This window comes from Pelobates fuscus, chromosome 10, assembly GCF_036172605.1.
Source record: "Pelobates fuscus isolate aPelFus1 chromosome 10, aPelFus1.pri, whole genome shotgun sequence".
NCBI classification, from domain to species: Eukaryota; Metazoa; Chordata; class Amphibia; order Anura; family Pelobatidae; genus Pelobates; species Pelobates fuscus.
The window spans coordinates 75,057,182-75,084,648 of record NC_086326.1 but is presented as its reverse complement, the minus strand read 5'-3'; positions in this window follow the sequence as shown (position 1 = coordinate 75,084,648).

The following is a 27,467-nucleotide window of genomic DNA, read 5'->3' as shown; positions in this document are numbered from 1 at the left end:
GTAGGTATGATCACATTCTGATGGTGGTCCTGTTTTTATTGTTCGGTACAAGATAGTCTATGCAGGCACAATTGAGTTTCTTGGTATGAAGGCTGTACTATATATGATATACATACCTTAACTGACATACTGCCTCACTGGTCCCTGCAGGGACAGATGCAACATTATTTCCCCTCAGGGGTTCAAATACTGCTATACCCTTCAAAAGGGAATATTATACTGATTACCCGGCACAGGGTTATATTACATTACTGTACCCAAGGGTGCAAAATTTATGTGGGTGTCCTCTGGGTATTTTTTCATGGCACACCACCTGGGGTGACCCCCCAGATATTCATGCAAGGGCGCTGACGACCCATTTCAATTGATGTGGGTGTCCTCTGATTGCCACGGCACACCACCCGGGGTGAACCCCGATGATATGCACAAGGGCCTGTATTTTCAAGAGATAAACACATACAGCCCTGATTTCACTGACTACGTGCATATACAGCCCTCTCATGGCCTGTCAGTTTACTTTAAAGCAACAGTACCATGCAGGATACGGTTTGACGGCAGGACCACTAAGGAAACTGAGTGTACTGCGTAGTACCCTTCACAGGGATACATATATGTATATTTACGGTGCCTAGTGTACAGATTGAACGTGGGTGTCCTCTGGGTTATTTTTACATGGCACACCACCTGGGGTGACCCCCAGATATGCATGCAATACTTGCAAGGTACCAATAATTATAATGTGGGTGTCCTCTGGGTACTTTTCATGGCACACCACCTGGGGTGACCCCCCAGCTATGCATGCAAGGTCACTGACAGACCATTACCTTTGATGTGGGTGTCCTCTGGGTTACCATGGCACACCACCTGGGATGGACCCAACCGAACAGACGTGGGTCCTGCGGTTGCAGACCTTATGGAGACAGGCCCCACGCGCCTCTATAATCAGCCTGTATAATTTAATACCGTACATACAGCTCTGGCGTACATTTGTGGTGGACCCGGCTAACCTGACCAGACACCACTACCTGTCAGTCGCGCCTGCACCGCGGCTCTCAGTAGCCAGATTAAACTAATAGAGGTGACCCCTCTACACTTGGCACAGGTATTCATACTCTCAAACAAACTAAACAGGCAATTCAAACCATTTTACCCGGGTGATCCCCAGTTCTACCAGGAGTCTAGCACCCTTACGTGCTGATCCTCAACCACTACTCCCACTGACTACCACTGTCTCCAAACAGGACGGGAATGAGTCATGGTGGACACTCTCAACCTTCCCAAGATTTCTAGGCAATGACAAACGCCGCTGTAGCGGCCTCAGTGGAGAAGGTTCTGTTATGGGCTCTGCCCCACATCGCTTGATGGAGGACACTTCCTCGAAGTACGTTAGGGAAACCTGACTCTGTGACAGCGGCCGAGGCAGAGGTAGCAATAGCGGCACTAAACCAGAGTGACCGAAGACGGACCGTTCCTGGATGAACACTATTGGATGCGCAACCCTCTGGGGATGGAAGTATGCGCACGCCTCAAGGCCAAATGCCCCAGACCACTGCTACCAGACAAAGTGGTAGTTGCGCCCGAGCCCAATAGATGGCGTACTATGCGCCGACAGACACAATTCTGTTCTGGTGCACATCAACAACACATTATGGGACTTAGGAACGACAAGAATTCGGCCCAAAGCACAAGGCCTACTATTTGACGTAGTGTTCATGGCAGAACTCAAGGAGCATGTAAATCTATTCAAGTCTCCCCTACGGGGAAAGATGTTTTTGGGAGGACTGGTCGGTAGCGGAACCGAGCCGCCAGCCGCTTCTGGGCGACAGGTTCCAGATCGTACACACAGTCCTCATATATTTTCTTACTCGCTTCTCTACTAGTGAGTCGACCTACATAGCTAACTGTTTCCAATTTTACGACCAGCAGCCTCTCTCTGTTTTACGGAATTGGGAGACGATTACCAAAGTCACCGGGGTTCTCCAGACACTACAAGGCTATGTCATAGAATTGCTGGCGGAACTGGAACGCCTCGTGGACATAGTAATCTGCACCCCTTTTCAAGAAGGGCTCAATCCAATATGCACTGGAGGGGAAGGCTTCCTCAGCTAATGCGTTCCTGGTCAAGCAGAAGCCAGGAGGCTACATCAATGGAACTCCTACGTGGTATACAAACACTTCAAGATGGAGGAAATTCATCTTCTACAAGACCTCCTAAGCGATAACGACTGGTTTAAACATTTGGTAGTACACAAACAAAGATCGCTTCTCCATCTGAGTTGGGCCAATTCCTCGGTTTTTCGACATCGGCTTGGAGAACCACGTTCCACGTCGGTCTAGGGCAAAGATCGCCTCTATAAGGATAGAGGTCAGACACACTCTAAGGTTGGATACGATTCCTCTCAGGATACTCGCCGGATTGCGGGATTCCTCTCCTCCTCTCCTCCTCCATACAAGCGATATTCCCTGGCCCACTACAGGGCCATGCAACAGCTGATGGCGAGATACGTACGCACCGGCCACTCTTACGACCACTGGATCTCACTGTCCGCAGAAATGAGGATGGAATTTCGATAGTGATTACTTCACATACAAACTTGAATTGGCTGAACGATCCTTGACTCTTCCTCCGGATGCGAAGCGGTGGATGTACCCTACAAACGTGCCCCAGCCGTTCTCCACAATAGCAAGGGTGCTTCGATACACACGTACCCACAAGATATCGCTCCTGCTCATGACACCCCTCGGACAGATCAACCGCGGTTCCCGGATCGCCTGGAGATGTCGCGCGAAGACCCTCTACTACTCCCTGACTTTCTACTTTCTACTTCCGACGGGACCGCGAGGGGAAGCTCACTCCCTTGTCAGGGAAGGACAACTGGCACTAGTGACCTGGACGGTTTCAGGGGCTCCTGATCCGTCCACGACCTATTGCATCAACTAAGTCCTTCTATGGGACTCGTAGGCTCCTGGCACCAGGAAATGCTATATTTCTGCCTGGTCGGCCTGGAGTGATTGGTGGGTGGAAAGGGATTCCGACCCCTTTACCGCACCTGTCACGCTGATCCTTACTATCTGTCACACCTGGTCTCGTGGGTCGGTCATATCGATCCCTCAACGTGATCTGACCCACCATATCGGCGGCGAACGTTCCGGTACAGGGCAGGTCAGTAGATCAATATTCACTGGTTTTGTCGACTACTACGGGTGACGACTTATCGAGACCCCTGGCACCCAAGTACTCACACCTCTGACAGGTGGATGTGGTGCTGAGATCCCTTAGGGAATGATCGGACAATCCTTGTTTGTCACTGAAACAACCTTCAGCCAAACTAGCCCTCCTATTATGCCTCGACTCATTTAGATGTGTGGCGGACGTTAGGGCTTGCGATATGGATGGTTTCTCTCTCACACCAGACGGGGTTGCCTTTAACATGTCGAGACGAACTAAGTCCGATTCGTCTTCAGTGTCAGACACCACACTATGCGTGGTCAGAACGCTAATGGGTATGCCAATATCAATATCCCCCTTCGAACTCATTCGACGGGTCACCTCCTGACGTCTTACGTGAACCCTCATGGACCGGTGACTACCGCAACACTGACCAGATGGGTCCGTTGGCTATTGTCTTTCGCGGGCGTCGAACCTTGTTTCGGAGCCCACTCGGTCAGGGGAGCGGCGGCCTCACAAGCCTTTTCGGGCTGACGCTCCCCTAGCCGGCATTATACGCTGCGTGGTCTGGGCGCGAGAAAGTACGTTTAGAACGTTCTATTTCGACAACATCTCATGCTTCCTTCACATTGGTCAATTCAAAGCTTTAAAAATGCAAATATGAAGCCTCCTGTCATGTGGTAAAATTGAAGATTATATTAGCTTTAGTGTACTAATAATCTTAATTTTAGTAATGACAGGAGGCGAATATTTCCCACCCTATAGGATCCCTCCCATGTTTTCTCGTGTGGAACAGAATATGCCCTTTATGTTCAGGAAGGTAAGTACGTTATGGTTTGTATGTTTGCTACTTAGACCCGTATCTTGAGGGTCTTGTATAGGTTGAATATTAGACATGAACCTTGGATTATGTTGTGTTTATAGATTCTTAAATATCATTGCTTTAGTATCGATATATATTGACATGTTTCACACTCTAATGTTCGTCGGTATATCAGATGCTTAATGCTTATTGTATGCGGACAAGTTATCACGCCAGAAACCTTTCACCTTTCTCTTTTTCTTGCAGCGTGAACGTCTTCTCATCGAGACAAAGATTCACCTTCCATACCTCTACATCACGGAACTACTGGAGTTGGATATTCTAATATGTTGTTGAACTGTTGGCGTAATATGATTATGTCTTTTGTTGTTACTTGTTTCGCTTCAAAGAAAGAGGAAGTGATGTCATAGACAGGGCCTTTTATGGGCAGCATATCTTTTCTCTGATTGGTTGTTACTGTTTCTATGCTGCTGGAGTTTTCAGTAAAGAAAGATATGCAAATATTCGCCTCCTGTCATTACTAAAATTAAGATTATTAGTACACTAAAGCTAATATAATCTTCAATTTCTTCTTACTCCTAGGTTATCAAGCTATAGACATCAACTAGGTCTGTATAGAGTAGGTTATAAACTACCATAGCAAGCTAGTGTTACATGAGTGAATGAACCACTGATTCTGGGCACTGCGCATCAATATCACTTTTTAGTAAGAAACGCTAAGTAAGGTGGAAAACGAGAAAAATGGAGCAGGTTCTATAATACAAGATGGGTATCGGTGGTTACGGGCATTGGAGGGCACCAAAGTGTGAAGTCGTGGTGTCTAGCGTAAGACGGACATCGCAGCAAGTCATTCCGCTTGCCCTATGTGGGAAGTCCAGTGTCAGCCAATACCCTGGTGTGGGAGAGCATGGAGGTCGACAAGAAGTGCGGTTAGACGTTGCAGAGCAGGGTCGCCATCTGTGAGGTACCCGCTGCACTGCAGGGTCACATGCTCCTCCAGTCCTAGGCTTGTATGGGAGCCAGCATCCGTATTCCACTGACTCGGGTACCATGTAGGGCCAAGTCCTTCCCCCGTCCGGGGTAAGCAGAGGATCTGGGTGTTGCACGCCGTTTCCGGCGGGAGAAACTCCGCTTCTGTGGACGATGCATAGAAGCTATGCCTCTACGGGCTCCCCGACATGGTAGTCATGTAATATGCTTGGTGCTTGCGTGCTTATGGATAATGCCCAGAGGAGGATTGCTCTGTTCCTGCGAGATGCCTTCCCCCCTTGGCTCCTGTTATCAAGCTATAGACATCAACTAGGTCTGTATAGAGTAGGCTATAAACTACCATAGTAAGCTAGTGTTACATGAGTGAATGAACCACTGGTTCTGGGCACAGCGCATCAATATCACTTTTTAGTAAGAAACGCTAAGTAAGGTGGAAAACGAGAAAAATGGAACAGGTTCTATAATACAAGATGGGTATCGATGGTTACGGGCATTGGAGTGCACCAAAGTGTGAAGTCGTGGTGTCTAGCGTAAGATGGACATCTCAGCAAGTCATTCCGCTTGCCCTATGTGGGAAGTCCAGTGTCAGCCAATACCCTGGTGTGGGAGAGCATGGAGGTCGACAAGAAGTGCGGTTAGACGGTTGCAGAGCAGGGTCGCCCTCTGTGAGGTACCACAGTGCAGAATCCACAGTGGCACAACAAGATCTTGGGGACCTTGTACAGGTGAAATGCCAGCAGTGGTCACTTTAAGTCACAAATTGGTGAAGAGTGAGCAGCCAAGTGTGTCCTGTGTGTATTGGGATTACCCCCGACAGTCCAGAGGGAGGTGGTGGGGGTAGGAGTGCAGCAGTACCGAGCTTCTTGGAGCGAGGAGATCGGCCATTTCCCTTCAGCTCCATCCCCAGTAGGCCGCGGCATCGTTTTCTGGTCTTTGGTGGAAGTCAGTTTCCAGGTAAGTTGCTGTGTGTGCACAGAAGAACCCACTTGGGGAGCCCTGTAGAAAGTGATTCTCTGCTGAATAATCGGATTTAGCACCCCAAAATTGCTTCCATAAGCAGGAGCTCATGTGAAACACGTCTTCTCTGCATGGGAGTAAGACTCCACCCCCCCAAAGGAGACATTTTTAACAACATAACCACCACAGCTCAGTGTACTGGTTATTTTGCAAAGCGTCTCTGCTGGAGATAACTTATTCAACTCTGTCCAAGTAGATGAGCAGTAGTATACGCATGACACAAGGTTCGGTTCTCTTTGTCCCTGGACCTTAATTCTGCATTTGTGAGCAATATCATGACAGAAGTTAGCAATTTCTCCATGTTCTTCTTAAATGGACACTCTACTGCCTAAATACAAAATAAATAAATATCACTGTTTAATATATATACCCCCAATGAAAGCTTACATGCATTTAATTATGCATTTTTGTTGGGGTTTTATCTAACAACAGCTTGCAAAACCTGCCATTCTCTTGTCTGCTGCCTTTGCAAACCCCACCAAGACTTTCTGTGGCTGTCCAATCACAGACTTCCCAATGCAGCTCAATAAGAACGGTTTGCAAGGCAGCTTCTCTGGGAAGTTGATGTCTCTTGCGTTTAGCTCCACTGAGCTAACCAAACAAGGAACTAACAGGATCTGTTGCCTGACTGACAGTCAAAAGGGAGTAACCATGTGAATGTATAAAAGTGTAAATTTCTATTGAAATCTACACTTTTTTGCAAAAAATTACCTAAAATTTTAAAAAAATATTAATATAATCATTAATTTATTTACTTACACAACTAAACATTTTTCCTCTATTTTTATTTTCATAGGGGTACATAGACAACAAAGGTATGTTAATTTATTTTTTATAAAACACTAACTTTACCTGCCTCTATGGTCTCTCTATTTCTTGTTAACTCTTGCATTGCTAAACACTGTGTTTAAAAATAAGAAGTAAGAAATATGACCATGAAATTAATATGTGAAATCAATTTGAAATGCAGAATGAAGCAAATGAAAATAAATAAATAAATAAAGTTGATATTTTAATTATTTATTCATTTATTGAATCAAGATAGAGTGACATTATTTATTATTGTTAGGGGTTGGTAACCCTAATCTTGCAATCCTGAACAAAAACTTAGAATAGATTACACAAAATCAATAATATTTTATGACACATAGCAAGAATGATAGACAAGTGGCATAAATAAGGAGCCCATGGGAATTTGCAAACTGCAAGGCTCCAATTATGATATGTAGAACATGGCTTTTTTGTTAACTTTTTGGAGGAAAGAAAATCCATTTTTTTTTTATTTCTTCTGTGTGTATTCAGTCCAGTGTATGGGGGTATGTACCTGCCATGGGTGGGCACGTCCCCTCCATGTGTTCTTTGTAGAAACCCAACCTGTAGGCCTTGGGTGGGGACAGAAGGGTGTATAGTGACCTGTCGACCCTTCATTATTTAATTTTAAGTCCCACCCAATGCCCATGGGGGGAAGCGCAAGGGGAACCTGGGTCCAGTCCTGCAGTGTTTTACAGGCCTTCTTAGTGAATGGGCAGCAATAGATGCCCAGTTGCTAGTTTTTAAATACAATGAGCAATAATAGACATAGTAGAAATGTCCCCACCCAGGGCATAGAGGGTGGGGGAGAAGGGTGGTATTATAACTCTCTTATAGAAACATGGAAGTCAGGTTGACCCCCATAGACTTTATTTCTTTCTCATTTTTAAATAAAATTGTGTATTTTTCTTTTTTTACTAGGTAACTTTATACTTGAAAACAATGAAGATTTACCTCCACACATTTACGAGGATTATTGTGAAAAGGTAAAAGACTGGATTTGTGTACATAGCAGAACTATAGAACAGTGCCATTAATGTGTTTGCTTAGATTGTTCATTGGAAACAAGAGTTATTAAGCTATTATAAATATACCAGAACAACAATTAGATAAACCACATAATTAACCTATTCTACACCTCTAAACTCTTATGTAAATGTGCTGCATAGTTAAGAAAAAAAAAAAACTTGGACAGGGATACATAGTTACATAGTTACATAGCTGAAAAGAGACTTGCGTCTATCACGTTCAGCCTTCCTCACATTTGTTATTTGCTTTTGATCCAAAAGAAGGCAAAAAAACCAACTCAGTTTGAAGCACTTCCAATTTTGCAACAAACTAGAAAAAATAATAATTCTTGACCCCAGAATGTCAGTCAGATTAATCCTTGGATCAAAAGCTATTACCCTGTATTTAAAAATGATATCCTTGAATATTCTGTTTTTGCAAGTATGCATCTAGTTGCCGTTTGAACATCTGTATGGATTCTGATAAAACCACTTCTTCAGGCAGAGAATTCCACATTCTTATTGTTCTTACGGTAAAAAAAGCTCTTCTTTGCCTTGGACAAAATCTTCTTTCAGTCTAAACGCATGACCTCGTGTCCTATGTAAAGTCTAGTTTGTGAATAGATTTACACACGATGGTTTGTATAATGTTATCATATCCCCTCTGAGGCAATGTTTTTCTAAGCTAAAGAGGTTTAAATTTGTTAACCTTTCTTCATAGCGGAAATGTTCCATTCCTTTTAGTAATTTTGTAGCCCACCTCTGCATTTTTTTCTAGTGCCATAATATCCTTCTTTAGAACAGGTGCCCAAAATTACACAGCATATTCAAGATGTGGTCTTACCAGTGATTTATAAAGTGCATAACTTTGCATTTTTCAACATTAAATTTCATCTGCCATTTGAGTGCCCTGTCCCCTAGTCTATCTAAATCCCTCTGCAGCAAAGTAATATCTTGCTCACATTGTATTACTTTACAGAGTTTTGTGTCATCTGCAAACGCTGAAACATGACACTTGAGTTGAAGTTATCTGGGTGCCTATAGTGTCCCTTCAATTGTGGAAAAACCGAAATGGCCCTTTATCTTTGTTAGCAGGAGTCCCCCACTTTATACTCTAACAAATGTAAGGAAAATACGAACAAAAATGCATTTAAAATACATAACATTGCGTGGACTTCTTATAATATGATATAGACAGATAGAAAAGTTTAATATTTTACATTTAGAGATGAAATGTCTGATACAACAGATGTGCAGTGATAAGCAATGTAAAACAATCTAATATGCATATACTCTTATTTTTATTTGATAGTTTTTTTTGTATTACCTATTGAAAAAAACAAAAAAAAAATACAAATATACAATGTGACTGTATAAGTTAGTATTCAAATTTAAAGTGCAGTTGTGTTTAGTTTTAACATAACCTTATTTGTGGGCGCTGGGTATGCACCTTGGTGCCTTTTCCACTTTCACTATTCCCTTTTTTAGTGAATGATGTTTCTGAATTTATGCAAAGAATATTACAGATTAATTCTGCTAAATCTTGAAAAATAAGGCGAATCAAAATGCAAGTGCCCTCTCATTCTTTATAAAGCCATAACACTGAGGCTCTGTACTGAAGTACTTTAGTACCTATAAGCTGATACTATCTATACCTGTTAGCTTTTTCTGTTCTTCTGATCCAAAGGAATATTCTTTGTGTTATATCATTATATGGAACATAAAAAAACATATATCACACATGTAACAGATAACACAGTGCTAATATTGCAGTGCGCAAATATGTGAAATGTGTTTTAAACTCGCATACTACAGAGTCTATGAATGGAACTCTGGTTTGAAATACTTTGGGGAAACATCTACCCTTGTATCGAGTTGACAATTAACTCAAGAAGGTTTGGCTTATCTGGTTGTTTCAATTTAAAATATATATATATCGATGTTTTCTATCTATTCAAATCACAAATCTAATATATTTTTATATAAAGCGGGTTTTGATAAGAACATTTTGATAACAAAATTACATTTTACAGAGTGAGAGTGACTGCATTTATCAGACAGTGCATGTAAAAATGAACCTCAATACAAGAAAACAATTGAAAGGATTAAATCATGCAAATATTCTGAGAGTCAAAGAGATACTAAATGGTCCTTATAAAACAACATTGGTAAGTTATTATACAATGCATATTTGGAGTATGATTTGTCTACCTAGATTTATCTATAAGACCACCATTTCTACTCAATAAGAAAAATATAAACAGTGACTTTCACAATAATATAAAGTGCTCCAGTTATCAAATTGCAGTTTATATAACAATTTAAAAAATATAACTTCCCTTCAGTAGTAGAAAAATACAAAATACAAAGTGCATTCAAAACAAGGTCTATCCATAAAGAGTACAGCCATTTAATATAATGAGAACAGTTTGCGTAACATCGATGTAACTTGGCAGCCAAGGAGAGTGGACTGGAATAAGCATGCATGAACAATGACAACTTCACTGTACTAGTCAGTGTAGGTGTTAGATACCGTTGGTGAGCATGTGTACTGTGTGGCAGTCGCGTTCAAAATTACTGAGTAAGCAGAGCAGTGAATCTGCATCAAATTTGTGTTAATGGAGCAGGGAAGGATGTTCCATAGGAATGGTGCAGCCCTAGAGAAGTCTTGCAGGTGGGTGTCAGAGCTGCAAGTACGAACAGAAGATAAACACAGATCTTCAGCAGAGCGTAATAGCCTGACTGGGATACAATTGTGTATTAGTGAGGATAGGTAGGTAGGAGCAGCATTATGTAGAGATTTGTTAGCAAGCACCAGAATCTTAAACTTACAGGAAGCCAGTGTAAGGACCGACAGGAAGACTAGATTCACCAAAGCATTCATTACAGACTGTAATGGGGCAAGAGGGAAACATGTAAAAAACACTGAAAAACAGATTGCAGTAGTCAAAGCAAGACATGATAGTGGCATGGGCCAACACCTTAGTTTCATCATGTGTTAGAAAGTAGTGGAAGCGACCTATGTTTTTGAGATGGAAGTGTCAGGATCTGTCGAGTGACAGGACATGAGGGGTGAAGGAAAGGCTGGAGTCAAAGAGAACACCTAGGCAGTGAGCTTACGACATCTCATGGTAGTACCATTGGAATGGAGGGAGACAGATACAGGAGTAGCAGCACTTGAGGGACAAGATTTAATGTTCTGTTTTGCACAGGTTAAGTTTAGGGAAATGAGTTGCCATCCAGTTAGCTGTAGTAGAGAGGCAGTCAGAGACACAAATTAAGAGGGATGGTAAGAGATCAGGAGAGTACAGATATATTTGCATGTCGTCAGCATAGAAGTGATCTTGGAAGCCAAAAGAGCTATTGAGTTTACTAAGGGAAGGATATTGAATTGAGAACAGTAGTGAAACAAGGACAGAGAGGTGTTCAGGAGATGCGGAAGAGACAGAAATTGAAACACTGAAAGAGCTCTGAGAGAGGTAGGAGGAGATCCAGAAAAGAGCAGAGTCTCGTAGACCAAAATGTACGGAGGATGAGAAGAAGTGTTGATGATCAACAGTGTTGAAAGCAGCAGTAGTTCAAGGCGAATTAGAAGAGAGTAGCAAGCACTGGATTTAGCAGCAATTAAATCATTAAATACTTTGGTCAAGTAGTTTTACGCGGAGGAAAGACCCAAACAATACAAAGCTAGCATAAAATTTATAGTGGAAGAAGTCAGACAAAGTCAGACGTAGAATCAGACTGTCTCCTGCTGTGTTCAGCATTTCTGGAGGTAAAGAGTCAGCTTAGCGTGCCAAGATTGTAGCTGGGGTCACTTACAATGTTACATATAGAAGGTGCCCTGATATCTAGTTCAGAGGAGAGGGTGGAGTTGTAGAGGGAGGTTGATAAACTAGCCACGGTGAAGTTTGGGATGGGTAAAACAAGAGTTTGGAGGTTGGTGGAGAATTACTTTAGGTCAACACAATTGTGGTTTCCATGGGATTATTGTACAGAGGGTGGTATGCCTATGTCAGTGGTAAGCAGATGGTGGTCATTTAGTGGAAATGGAACATTGAAGAGATTAGAGGTAGTGCAGAGATTGGTGAAGATGAGATCAAAAGTGTTTCCCACGGTATGAATTGCTGAGCTAGACCATTGCATGAAGCTGAAGGAGGAGGTTACAGACAGCAGTCGAGAGACATCAGAGCTGTTAGGGTTGTTGATTGGGATATTAAACCCCAAGAATAAGATAGAATTCTTAAAGGAATGATTTTAAATAGGCAGACAGGGTGAATGTCAAAGGAAGGAAAAGATGAGGCGGGGCAAGAAAGATTGGTTGAAATGCACATTGGGAGGAGAGAAGGATGCCTACGCCACCTCCTTTACAGTTGTTAAGTCTGGAAGTATGGGAGAATTGTAGGCCACTGAAACATAAAGAAGCAGGAGCAGCGCTATCAGATGGGGAAAGCCAGATGTCAGTGAGTTCTAGTAGTGTGAAAATTTTTAAAATTAAGACATCATGTATAGTTGTAGATTTCAGTTTGTTGCAAACAGGGCGGGTTTTCCACAGTGCAAACTAAACATTGGAAAATGAGGAAAAATGACAAGCTATGAGATGAGGTTCATGCAGTTTCACACTAGACTTGTGCTTGGAAGTAAAATTTGTTCAATTTGAACAAACCACATTTTGCTCAAAAGTCTCAGCTTTAGTTAAGAAAAGTCTCCTACTGAGAGTAGAGCAGTGAAAGGTTTGATTGAAAAAATTAAGAGATTGGTTCTTCTTGTTTGATATATATTCATAAATGTTATTTACTTACAACACTGTTTTCTTATCTGTGACTTCATTATTTGGTAAATAATGTTTAAATGTATTTTGTGGAACAAAAATTGCTTTCATTAAATAAAGTACTATCTATATTTCTAATGAAACTAAAAATAACTTGTAACATTACTTTTCAGTACACCCAAAATACTCAGATTCTGGTGGTGTTTTTTTTTTTCTGCAAATCACATTAAGCTGAAAACTGAACAAATCCCATAAAGTGTTTAAGTGCACATAAAGCACTGCTTATTTGAAACATTCATCATTGTTATAGAAACCTAAATGATCATCACTTCCTAAATCAATATGTATTCACTGCATAAGCTTCACAGATTTGTGATTTGCACTAAATGCTGGAATTTTAAATGTGAGGGCTTTTTAAATTATTTTCTGTATATAATTATAATTTTTTTTAACAAATGACAAAAAACAGAAAGGATAAACTACAGCCTGGACTGTAGTGTCGCCTCCTGAACATGTGTTCCTTTTTCTCTTAATATTTGATATCTTGGAGTAACTTATATGTAGTATTTTTAATGTTTTATGTGGTGTGATTGTATACTTGGCTATGGATATTTCATTTGTAGGTTTTTTGTTTTGTTTTTTTGTCCCACAATTATCTCTACCACTAAAAGAATAATTATTAAAATATATGTGTTACACAGTGTTACACAAAAATGTGTGAAATATTTTGATTGTAGACTGTCAGTGTTAATTATTGTTCTCGGTTTCCTAGGTGTGTCATCTTGATAATTACAGACAAACATTGGAGGAACTCCAAACCAACATTCATATAATCACTCTCCTGTTATACCTCAGACAGCTTACCATGGCTTTGGAAGAGCTGCACTCAAAAAACATTGTACATTGTGATTTGCGGGGCAGTCACGTTTATATCAATCAAGAGCAGGTATATCATATTTTATATATATTTTTATATTTTATGATACATGTATTCTAGCAATACTAACTATCCAATTTAGATCAGATAGCTATTTGCACAGTTTATGCTAAAGTTGAGTATGCACATTGTGTGTAATCAATAAGATTTAAGCTTAGGCACACTTTCTATGCTTTGCAATAACCATAAAAAATTGCTATTTATATACTTTCTTATACTTCTTATATGAAAGAGATGTATTACTCACAGAAAGCAGAAAAATACATTTAAATGCATTTCTCGGGATCAAAAAGCTTGTGAAAGGAGTTGGTTTCATGGTTTCCCCATCAGTACACGTATGCTAGCCAGAAACCATCACCTCCAGCAGGGGTAAGCAACCTTCTGCACTTGAGATGTTGTGAACTACATCTTTCCTGCTTCATTGCCAGAATTATGGCTGTAAGAGCATTATGGGAGATGTAGTCTATTACATTACATACACTGATGCAGCTGCTCTGTATGCTATGTTTCAACCACGAGGATAATACACACATTTTTAATGCAACAGTCTAGGACAATGGGTCAAAAACCTTATAAAATGCTCAAACAATATTAATTTTAATCAGAGCGAGACTCTATACAAGTCTGTGAGGTTTATTTGGTAAACACTGAATTGCAGTGAATTGGAAATCAAATTCCAAAATGTTTACTAAATAAACCACTGACTCTTTAGACTTATCCAGTTACTTATTTCTAAAGTTAAAATGTAAGAACTATAAATTCTATAGATTTATATATTTCATTAATTTAGTATGTGGTTCTTACTATTAAACTCAATTCAAAGCATTCAATGCAATTACCTATTGTCTAATTTTCTCTTTTAATCACCAGAGCACGCTTAAATTGGGCTACCTTGGAAGAGCTGTTACTTTGAAAAAAAACCTGATCCTTAAATGTATGCCTTCAGAAGCAGAAAAATGGTATTGATTTGTTTTGATTGGTGCAAGGATTCGTTCATTTTTCTTCCCTTTATTTTCATAACCATACCTGTACTTATCACTATAATTGCTACATTTTGCTTCCAGATTTAATTTTGCTCCTAGACGGAGGTAATACACTGTACCGAGTGCGGTAGTGGTACATTTTGGGGAAATTTACACTAATATACACTCTGTCTAAGATAAAATAAAATCTAATTTTCACACAAATTCACTAAGCATCACTTATGGCCATGTGGTTACTAAAATCAGTTACACTCTGAATATCATGTTTTCCAGGCTGGCTTCTTAGTATAGAATGCTGTTCAAAAGAATATCCAGGCTAGAGTGAGGGAATAAGGTGAGAATAGATAGCTCTAAAACTGGAAAAAGAAGGAATAATCACCAATCCTTAAAGAAAAAAAGGGGGAAAAGCCAGTGGTTGCTCACTGTTGTAAACAAATTAACCCCAGAATTCCAGAAAAGGGGGCCTGACACAGTTACCCCCATGCTCCCATGGTGGGGCGCCTATTCTGATAATTAATAAAGGAAGACAGTGTCACCTTCCTTCCAGCCCCTACCCATGCCCTGTCGGTCCTAAGTGGTAAGGGGGTACCTATTGCCCCCCCTCCCAGGCCCCTTCCCATTAGTGCCAGGCAGTGGTCCTAAGTGACAGGGAGGGCCTACTGCCCTCCCCCCCAGTCCACACCCATTGCCAGTGAGTGGTAGCCCTAAGTAATAAAGGGTGAGAACCTATTGTCTCCCTCCACTGCCTCCACCCACACGGCCTCCACCCATTAGCGGCAGGTGGGTGCCCTAGGTAATAAAGGGGATGGACCTATTGTCTCACCCCATTAGTGGCAGGTGAGGGCACTAAATAATAAAAGGGGGAGGTCATTATCTCCCCCATGGCCCCCACCCACTAGCAGCCAAGAGTGAGCAGCCACAGGCAGGAGGAAGAATTTTACCTCCCTTATTTACTAATACTAAGCATGATTTGCTTAGTATTGGTAAAGTTGCTGAAAGGCCAATTTTGGCCTTTGAGTTTTTTAGTAGATAGCTCACTAAAACTGTGGGAATTAAGGGCCTATCTACCAAATGGCTGCAAGATATAAATGGCTGCAAGATATAACAATATAATGCTCAGATTTCATCTGAATACAAATGGACAAATTGTCGACATCCGGTTAGGGCTAAATTCGGTCAATTCACCGGAGCCCTGGTCTACCTGACAGGTTGCTTGGGAATGGCGAATTAAGGCATTGTGAGATCAGAGTGGATGATGAGTATTTTTGGAAAACTTTCTTTGACACAGCAAATAGAGCTGACTTAAGCTGACAGAGTCCCTACTTTGTCTTATGTTTTAAAGAAAACTAGATCAGAAATAAAGAAAAGTAGAACTGATCTTGAGAGAGGAAGAGAAGAGGAAGCGATTAAGAAAAGGTAAGTTTGGCGTGACATAGTCGCTTTAAGGATACCAAATTAGGGAGCCTTTTGACTAAACACATATTTCTAACTTGTTAGTGGTATCCTTTAATATGGGTTGGCAATCCAACATAAGGATGCCTATTCATTCTTCCATTATGCCATTCGGAATTCAGTCAACAAGACTATTTGTAGACAATTCTCTTGCCTGATTTTGTGGGGGGAAAAATCCTGTAGAAAAAATGTTAAAATGTTACCCAATCACAAATTCTGTTAAGACTGAGCCATCAAAGTGAGAATACCCTTTATAAAGGACAACTCAAGTCTCTGATGGGTAAATATAATTTCTCATTGCTCAGCAATGTGTATAGATATACAAGACAACCAATCACACATCCTGCTGTTGTGGTTATAGTAAACACAGAAGTAAATTAATACAAAATAAAGGTCCTCACTGTTCAGCAAAAAAAATCAGGTGGTTTATTCAGCCATCATGTCAAAATGTTGTCCTTTCACTTTGATGGCAGAATAAACCATCTGAGAGCTGAGGACCTTTATTTTTTTTGTTTGCCTATGACTGTAAATGCAGGTGGACATGGAACCCACCTTCTAGAATCAGCACCAAAATTTTGAATTTTGCACACACAATTTTACTTATTGAGCAGTGGTTATAGTGCCATGTGGACCCTGGCATCATCCAAGAGAAAGTAGTCAGACATACAAGAATGGTTTGACAACTTACCTGGGTTCCCAAGGACAGCCGCAATGGTGCAGAATCATCTGACATTGTTGAAAATGCTCAAGCTCATGTCCAAAGTTTAGATTTAATTAATTATTATTTTGTGATACAAAATTATATGCAAGACAAAATGCCAACAGATTGAATCCTATGTTGCCAACTGTTACTTCATATTGATAATAGTTTGTAAATTAATGAAAATTAAGTCAAGTTGGTGCCATTCTAAATAAGAGTAAAAACTTTGTTGTAAATATGTTGTCTTGTGAGCAGTGACTGATTTAATGCTTTTGAAATAATTTGTGTTTTTTTGTTTCTTCCAGGTCCGCTCCAGAGGTCCAAACCAATGGAATGTATTCACGTGCTTCTGATATTTTTGCCTTAGCTATTGTATTCTGGGAAGTTCTTTGCACTCAGACATATATCATTAAAAACTTATATCTACTCAAGCCATTTCATGAATGTGAAAGCCACATGGTAAATTCTGTTCTTTTTCATATATATTTTTTTTTTAATGACATCTAGATTTTACTTTTATAAACTATGAAATTGTGTGATACAGTAAACACAGCTATTGTGAAACCTTAATTCCATTTAAGATGGAATTAGGGAACAATCTGCTGAGTGCGTAACTAATGAACAAAGACAATTCAGTTGAATAAAATAATAAGTGCAACCCACACATTTTAAATGAGACAAACAATTTATATATAACGGAATGGGGTGTTATCCCAGTGAGGAAAGAAACAAACTTTTATCTACAATTCTAAAGATGAAACAATGAATTATGAGTAAATACCCAAACCGTTTTTGTATAACTTCTGCAAGGGTTTGGTCTTGCTTGGGAAGTCTTCTCCACGCAACACAATTCTCTCACAATGCCAAGTTTCAGGTTTCATTTTAACTACATCATCTGAACAGAATCTGTCACTCTGTTCCTATATTGCAAAGGAGTGTCAGAATGCTTTAGACAACCTATTTGCTCCCACTAGGTAGGAAGTCTGGCACAGATGACACACAGGCATTTTTTGATTGTGTATCAACTTCTCTGATGGAAAATCTATATATATATATATATATATATATATATATATATATATATATATATATATATATATATATCTCACTTCATAAACCACTTTTTGAGACAAACAACTCTCAACCACCATCCAGATATACGGTCCTTCTTACATTATGCACATGATCTATGGGTTTGACAGTTAAAGGTTGCTAGAGTTGTGAGGTGTGACTTCATATATCCCGCATCCTGCATTTGTATGGCCCACAAGTATTGCTACAGGGGCTTTGGGGTCTGTATCCCCTGATGTGGGGATCTTTAGCCCAAGATATCTACAGCTTGTGGATGGGGCAGGAGGAATGATCTTTTATTTTACATCAGACAGGAGCTTCTCAAAGCAGAAGCCTACTATACAAAGAAAGATCAGTTTTGTAGTGACTTTGTCAGACACCCACTCTTTCCACAGTGCCTCCCTGGTTACAGTCAGTAGGGGGTGTTGGAGAAGAGATCTTTGATTACATAGTTACATAGTTACATAGTTACATAGCTGAAAAGAGACTTGTGTCCATCAAGTTCAGCCTTCCTCACATATGTTTTTGCTGTTGATCCAAAAGAAGGCAAAAAACCCAGTCTCATCTCGAGAATTTATGCCCCTATTTATACATGACAAAACTTTACTGGCCTTAGCAACGGCAGATTGACATTGCATATTGCTGCCTAATTTGTTGTCTATAACAATTCCCAAATCCTTCTCGTGTGTGGTTATCCCTAGTTCACTACCATTTAGGGTGTAAATTGCTTGTGCATTCTTAACCCCGAAGTGTATAACTTTGCATTTCTCTACGTTAAATTTCATCTGCCATTTTAGTACCCAGTCCCCCAATCTATCCAAATCCCTCTGCAGCAAGACAATACCCTGCTCACATTTTATTACTTTACAAAGTTTTGTGTCATCTGCAAACACTGAAACATGTCTTTCAATGCCCATTTCAAGATCATTTATAATATGTTAAATAGAAGCGGTCCCAAAACAGAACCCTGAGGGACACCACTTACCACTTTTGTCCAGCTTGACAATTTACCATTAATGACAACTCGTTGTACTCTATCCTTAAGCCAATGTTCTACCCAAGAACAAGAATATTCATCTAGACCAATTTCTTTTAGTGTGAAGACTAACCTATTGTGAAGAACCGGATCAAATGCCTTTGCAAAATCCAAGTAGATCACATCCACTCAGGGCCAGATTAAGAGCCCAGTGGGCCTGGTGCTGACAATTATGACGGGCCTAATTACAGAATCATATCGACCAAAAACAGTAAAACACTCCCAAGCGTCATGTATCTGATGGAGATGGTGCTGGATAGAAAGAAAACAGCAGCTATAAGAAAACTCATACCCTAGGCTAATCTCTCTCTAATTTATGTTTTCATCTTTCAAGTAAATCCATAACCCCTAACAGCAACATCCAGTCAAGCAGGAAGTCAATGGGCACGGTAAAAGGGTGTACCACTGACACAAATCATGTAACATGCCCAAAAAGAAGACATGTCTGCCCAAAGAATTAGAAGGCCAGCCTGGCATGAATGCATGTCAGGCTGACTGCCAATCATGCAGCTGGCCAACTAAGGGCATACTATGCAGACAGCACCCAGAGCTTGGCATAAATGCATCTAATGATGCGCTCGCTCAACGCTTTCTAAGGACTGTCCCCTAGCACTCGCTGGTCCACTTGTCTCCTTACCTTCTTACTACAAGCAGACGCTCCTGGTATATAGTCTGGGACAGAGAAAAGCTGTGTGTAGTGAGTGTAGAAGAAAGGGAACATGCCACAGTGTTAGAGAGACCAAAGTCAGCATTACCTTAAAGGGTCACTATAGGGTCAGGAACACAAACATGTATTCCTGACCCTATAGTGTTAACACCACAATCTAGCCCCCCTGGGCCCCTCATGCCTCCATAAGTATAGCAAAATCTTACAGTATTCAAGCCTGAAGCTGTAACTTTGCATGCTGTTAGACTCAGAAACACAAACAGTCTGCTGACATCATTAGAAGAGGTGGCCTGATCCAATCACAGTGCTTCCCCATAGGATTGGCTGAGACTGACAAAGAGGCAGATCAGGGGCAGGGCCAACATGATTCAAACACAGCCCTGGCCAATCAGCATCTCCTCATAGAGATGAATTGAATCAATGAATCTCTATGAGGAAAGTTCAGTGTCTGCATGCAGAGGGAGGAGACACTGAATGTTTGGATGCATTGTAGGCAGCCATAACCCAGGAAGGATCTCTAACAGTTATCTGAGGAGTGGCCAGTGAAGTTATCCCTAGGCTGTAATGTAAACACTGCATTTCTCTGAAGAGACAGTGTTTACAGCAAAAAGCCTGAAGGTAATGATTTTACTCACCAGAACAAATTCAATAAGCTGTAGTTGTTCTTGTGATTATAGTGTCCCTTTAACTATATTAATTGTCAGCCAGTCCACACAAGTTTTGTTCCCATACATCCCTCTTACGTTTCCATACTTAAGTAAGAGTATGTGAAAAGTAGTTAGGGTTGCCACCTTTCTTGGAAAAACATACCGGCCTTACTAATTTGCATAATTAAATATGCATGGGTGACATCACATGATGTAAATCACAAGGAGTGACATAAGAGAAAATGCTGTAAAATCACCCAAAAACTACTTAGTTTGATTCTGCTGTATAGATGGATTCCTCCCAGTGCCCCCATGTCTCCCAGTACCCTCATGACTCAGTGCCCCCATGTGTCGATTACTCCAGGTCTCAGTGTTCCTATGTATCAGTGTCTCAGTGCCCCATGTCTCCCAGTGTCCCCTAGTGTCGTGTCCCCAGGTCTCCCAGTGATCCTATGTGTCACAGTGTCTCAATGCCCCATGTCTCCCTGTGTCCCCATGTATCCCAGGGTCCCCATGTCACTAGGACACTAGGAAGACGGGGAGACCTGGGGACACGGGGAGACCTAGGGACACTGAGACACCAGTGACACTGGGAGACTAGGGGACTCTGGCTGGGACACATGGGGACACTGGGAAAATAGGGGATACTTGAAGACATGGGGACACAGACACCAGGGACACAGACACTAGAGACACTGGCTGGGGGACATGGGGACATTGAGACATGGGGGCACTAGGAGACATGGGGACACTGAGAGACCAGGGCCACATACACTAGGGACACTAGCTTGGAGACATGTGGACATTGAGACACTTGAGGCACTAGGAGACATGGGGACAGTGAGACACTGGCAGACTGGGGGCACCGGGAGACTAGGGGTCACTGGGAGACTAGGGGGCACTGAGACACCACGGACACTGGCTGGGAGACATGGGGACACTGTGTCCCCATGTGTCTGTGTCATAATGTCTTCCAATGTCCCTTAGTGTCTCAGTGTATGTCTCATTGCAGCCTTTCCCCCATCCCTTACTTCTCTGAGCTGTAGGCTGTCTCTGCAGGGTGGGAGTTGCTGTCTGGACTCTCTGTAGCTGCACCCCTGCAGATCAGTGAGTATAGATAGGCAGGGAGGGATTTTCTGGAACTTCCTATCCCTGCCTGTCTCCACATACAGTGACCCCTACTGGCCAGTGCTGGTATTGCATAGTAATCTCTTGTTTATACTGAGAAAAATACCAGCATTTGTATTGCCAGTATCACTGCAATATTGACACCAGCCAGGCAGCCTCAAATACTGGTTGTGCCAATAAAATAAAAGCCAGGTGGAATCCCTAAGAGTAATGTGTGACAAAAAAAATTAAAAAATAAAAATATATATATATTTTTTTACATTTTTTTTTTAAATCAATGGGCCTATTCCATGGGCCTGGGCCTGGAGCTGCAGCTCCATCAGCCCCTATGTTAATCCGGCCCTGCATCCACTGCAACACCCTGATCTATACTTCTACTTACTTACTTGTTCGTAGAATGCAATTAGGTTAGTTTGACATGGTTTCATAAAACCATGCTGATTATTGCTAATACCACAGTTCTTCCCAATGAATTCCTGAATATTATCCCTTAATAGCCGTTCAAATAATTTCCTAGTCACAGAAGTTAAGCTCACAGGTCTATAATTTCCAGGCAAGGATTTTGAACCCTTTTTAAATATAGGAACAACATCTGCCTTCCTCCAATCCTCCGGTACAATGCCTGAAACAAAAGAATCTTGAAAAATTAAATACAGAGGTTCACTTATTTCCCCACTTAGCTCCTTAAGTACTCGTGGGTGGATACCGTCGGGCCCCGGAACTTTATTTACATTAATTTTCTTTAATAGCTGTAGCACCTTGTCTCGAGTTATCCAATCACAAGTTATCTGCAATTTTGTTGCAGCAATCATTTGCTTATCTCTTGCCATAGGACCCTCAGTAATATATACTGAAGAAAAATAGTTATTTAAAATTTCTGCCTTTTCCTGGTCTTCATTGACTAACAGACCCATCTCTGTTTTCAGTGTACCTACACCTTCATTTTTTGTTTTTTTAGAATTGATGTACTTGAAAAAAATGTTGGGGTTGGTTTTGCAGTCTTTGGTTATCAATTTCTCATTTTCTAGTTTAGCCACTTTAATTGCCTTTTTGCAATTATTATTGGCTTCCTTATATATTATATAGGATGCCTCTGATTTGTCCGATTTAAATGCTTTAAATGCCCTTTTCTTATTTTTAATCTCTTGTTTTACTTCTCTACTAAGCCACATTGGTTTTAATTAGTTTCTTTTATATTTATTACCCAATGGTACATACTGTGAAATGTACCTTTCTAATATTTGTTTGAATCGTTTCCATTTTCCCTCAGTGTTTTTATCACTAAGGAGTTTATGCCTGTCGATATGTTGTAGAGCTGCCCTAATCTTATTAAAATTTGCTTTTTTTAAATTATACGTTTTAATATACGACTACGTGCTTTTGCTTTTTTGAGTTTATTTCAAAAGTTACCGTATTGTGATCACTATTTCCCAAATGCTCCCCTACTTGAATGTTGGTTAAAAGATAAACATTGTTTGATATAATGAGATCCAGACAAGCATCCTTTCTAGTTGGTGCTTGTACCAGTGGTGACATAAAGGTGTAATTTAACACATTCAAAAACCGGATTCCCCTTGCTGAAGGACTAGTCCCTCTATCCCAATTTATGTCCGGGTAATTAAAATCTCCAATAATTAACGTGTTACCGTGATTTGCAGCTTTTCCAATTTGCTCTAACAGCAGTTCTTCCTCATTAATATTTACATTTGGTGGTTTATAACATATCCCAACCAATAATTGATTTCCCTTTGTTTGCCCCAACCAGATATCTACCCATAAAGCTTCCACAAGCCTTTATTAGTTAGGATCTCATTGAATACCTGGCTTTGCAGCATATGTGTATTTCTATCTATCCTTTCATTGATATCCTGAAGAGACTTATTCATCTTAATAAATTAATTATTATTATTAGTGAATTTTATATTTTACACAATTAACCACAAATTATATATATATATATATATATATATATATATATATATATATATATATATATATATATATATAATTTGTGGTTAATTGTGTAATATATATATCTATATATATATATATATATATATATATATATATATATATATATATTTATTGTGACAATAATAAACATGCATAATAACAATGCAATAATAATTGAGGTATTATTGAGGTATAATATAATATCACAATCAAGATGATTCTAAGTGAATAGCACTTAGCTGATGAGGCTAGCAGTTATCATCAACGAGACTAACAGTGAAGTTAAGAAATTACCAACCAGTAGAGGGCAGCATAGATAGCAAGTAATGTACAGGTAGTAGTATACAAATAATGCAATCTGGCTATGATTGCTATGATCCAGCAATACTCGGTTAATTTCTAAATTAATTATGCATCCTTCATTTAGAAATCAACAATAGATGAAACATGCAGGTTATCCAATAACTGGTAAAGTTATATCTGATAGCAACAGACCCATCAATACTTTTATTTCAATAACCAAATAACTCAATATATATATTTTTATAGTATGTACTGCTAATTAAACATTGGTCACTTAAAAACTATAGCAGACAAAGGTACAGATTATGCATCTAAAAGCAATGAACCACTTGCAGTTACAGATGCTGGCACAGATAAGTAAACAATTGTTTCTTTAACTATCACCAATTAAACAATTCAATGCTGGCTTACAATTTTCACTGAACAATTTCTTTAAAACACTTGAAAAATAGAATGCACTTTTAAAATGGGATAGTTTTCATCCAAAGCCTTTAAAACAAGGTATACCAGTCGGACAATATCTAAGGGTACGATGGAATTGTACAGACCTGTCGAAATTTAAGATCAAAGCTGATCTATTGAGACAACAATTCCTGGAAAAGGGGTACCCAAACAAGTGCCTTAAAAAGGCGTGTAAAAGGGCACTTTAGATTGATAGGAAGGATTTGATCTCTGATCTCTGATCACCCGAGACAAGACCAATCCACTAATAAAATTATTCGGATGATTGGAACTTTTGATACAGGGTGGAATACTGTCAAAAAATCAATAGAGAAGTTTTGGCCGATCCTTTTGAAAGATGCCCACCTTAGAGATGTCCTGAGCCCTCGAGCAACCATCACAGCACGCAGAAGAAAGAATCTCTGCGACATGTTAGTTCCAAGTCATTTTTCAACTAAATGTAATACGGTGACCACGTGGTTAGGGCGTCATACCCCCCATGGTTCATATGGATGCGGCAGATGTGTCGCTTGTAAATATATCCTGCGAGATTCAAAATGGGTGCTGGATAGTGATGGTGAACAGAATTATGAGATCACACATTTTTTTAATTGCAATACTGCAGGACTTGTATATTTCCTTACCTGCAGTTGCAATTCCCAGATTTTACTAATATCATGACGTAAAGTCATGATTTTATTAAAGACACGGAGGCGAGTATTATGCATAACTCTTTCTTTATTTCCTCAGCAGCAAAGATAGAGGAATATAAATATTATCAAAAATGAAAGAAAAAACTGTATAGGCATAACAGGCAGCCAATCACATCATATAGGAAGTAGCTATATAAGTCCTGTGTCTCCCATAATCCCCCTCTTTCTTGCGAAACCGAAGACCAGGTAAGACGAACGATGCTCCATTAGATCCAAACAGGAAACAGGAGACAATGCGAAAACTTCAAGCTACAAAAGATAGAAAAATATGGTAATTTCCAAACTCAAAACTGTAGACTTACCAAACATAACTGTGAGGAGCCATACATAAAACCGGATTCTGAAATATAAAATATATAGAATTAGAAACTAGCAAAAGCTTCCAAAATCATCTAAAATATGATAAAATACATGATAAAATACATGATCCAAACTTAAGATAAAAATATAGACCTGATTGAAAAACATACCTGAATCGTATCGAAGCATCTCTTATCCCAAATCCACACCGGGAGGGTGGGAGGGAATAATACTCGCCTCCGTGTCTTTAATAAAATCATGACTTTACGTCATGATATTAGTAAAATCTGGGAATTTTATTAAAGACACGGAGGCTCATATTATGCAAGTTCAAAGCTGTGCTACCACTCGAGATGCGATGTGTTCAATGGGTCTGAAGTAGAAGTCTCGAAAGGTCGATTCCCGAGACCAATCCGCCGCTCGCATAATGTCTTCCAGTCGACATCCCACCGAAGACGCTTTCGAAGCCATCGCGCCCCGCACAGAATGAGGCGTAAATACAGAGGTGTCTATACCCGCAGAAGATAGTAGCCAACGCATCCAACGTGCCAGAGTAGGAGTTGAAACTGGTCGGTGAGGTGACCTGAAAGATATGAACAGATCATGCAGACCTGCTGAGCGAAGGGAACATGTAACCTCCAGGTAAGCTTTGATGCAATCCACCGGGCAGAGTGCCGGACAACCTGAAAACCTAGGGTATGTAAATGACTTGGATGCAGACTTAGTCCTCCTGGATATGTCAAAAGTAACGCCCTCCGGGGTGAACGCAACTGCGTCCCAATCCAGGGCCCTGACGTCAGAGACCCTCTTGCAAGAAATCAAGCAGAGTAGCATCACCAACTTGGATGACAATTGCTTGAGAGTCAGTTCCAGGTTAGGGTACCATGATGATAGGAACTGTAACATCACGTTGACATCCCAAAAGGCAGAAAAGCGAGAACGAGGAGGACGAGCAAGGCGAATACCCTTGAGAAGGCGACATACAAAGGGGTGCCTGCCGACAGAGGAACCGTCCAAACCCTTGTGGCCGGCCGAAATAGCCGAGCGGGAAAGGTTAATCGTGCGGTATGCCTTGCCTGAATCGAACAAGAATGTGAGGAACTCTAGAATCAAATGTAGAGGGGCAGATACGGGATCCACTGCCCGTTCCATGCACCAACCAGACCACGATCTCCATGAAGCTCGATAGGCTGAACGAGTGCCTGGGGCCCAGGCGTTATCGAGGAGTAGGAGAGTTGCCTGCGGAACGTCTGGGACAGTCCAAGGTCCCTTGAAAGGAACCACGCTATCAGGGGTAGCTGGTGTTGCAACACCAGCTCGTGTGAGTTCCCATCCGGATCCAGAAGGAGGTCCTGGAAGACAGGTATCAGCCGAGGGTAATCTATCGATAACTCCATCAAGCGAGGGAACCATGGTCGTGATCTCCATAGAGGGGTTATCAGTGCCAAGCGACAGTCGTGGCGGACCATCTTCGAGATCGTGCGCGCGATCATGTTGAACGGGGGAAACGCGTACAGGTGACCCCGTGGCCATTCTTGGAGAAAGGCGTCCGTCGCTACCGCTGCTGGGTCCGGTCTCCAGCTGTAGAACTCCGGCAGCTGAGTGTTCAGCCGAGATGCGAACAGATCCATCTGAAATCTTCCCCACAGCATGTCCAGGCCCTGGAACACCGAAGCGTGTAAGCGCCAATCTCCAGAGTCTCTTAAGTGTCTTGAATTCCAATCCGCTCCCGAATTGTCCAGACCCGGAATGTGTTCCGCTGTTACCGAAACGTTGTTGTAGAGGCAGAACTGCCAGAAATCTTTCGCCAGAACCGCCAACATCTTGGATTTCGTACCCCCCAGGTGATTTATGTAGCGGACCGCCGATACGTTGTCCATCTTGAGGAGAACGCAGCAATTCGCCCGTCCTGGGGTAAGGCTGCGGATCGCGAACGCCCCTGCCAGGAGCTCCAAGCAGTTGATGTGTAGTGATTTCTCCACGTCGGACCATCTGCCTCCTGTGGAAACGTCGCCACAACGAGCACCCCAGCCGTACAAGCTGGCATCGGACTCGATCACTACGTCTGGGATGGAGCCGAAAATCGCTCTCCCGTTCCATGCCTCCATGTGTGCCAACCACCACACCAATTCGTCCCTGGACTCCGCGTCCAAGCGTATCCGAGACTCGTAGGAGTGACCTGACCGAAGGTGTGACCCCTTGAGCCGTTGGAGGGCCCGGTAATGTAGCGGGCCTGGGAAGATCGCTTGAATAGAGGCCGCGAGAAGGCCAATTATTCTCGCCAGCTGTCTGACGGACAAGTCTGAGACACGAAGAGCCCTTCGAATTTCCTTCTGGATGGCTTTCACCTTTGAACACGGTAGGAACAGAAATTGTTGGACGGAATCCACTCTGAAGCCCAGGAACTCTATGGACTGGGCGGGAACCAGGACCGACTTGTCCCAGTTGATCAGAAAACCCAGCTTCTGCAACAGGTTGGTAGTCCACTCCAGGTGAAGTAGGAGGTCCTCCTTTGATTGGGACAAAATCAAAATGTCGTCCAGGTAAATAAT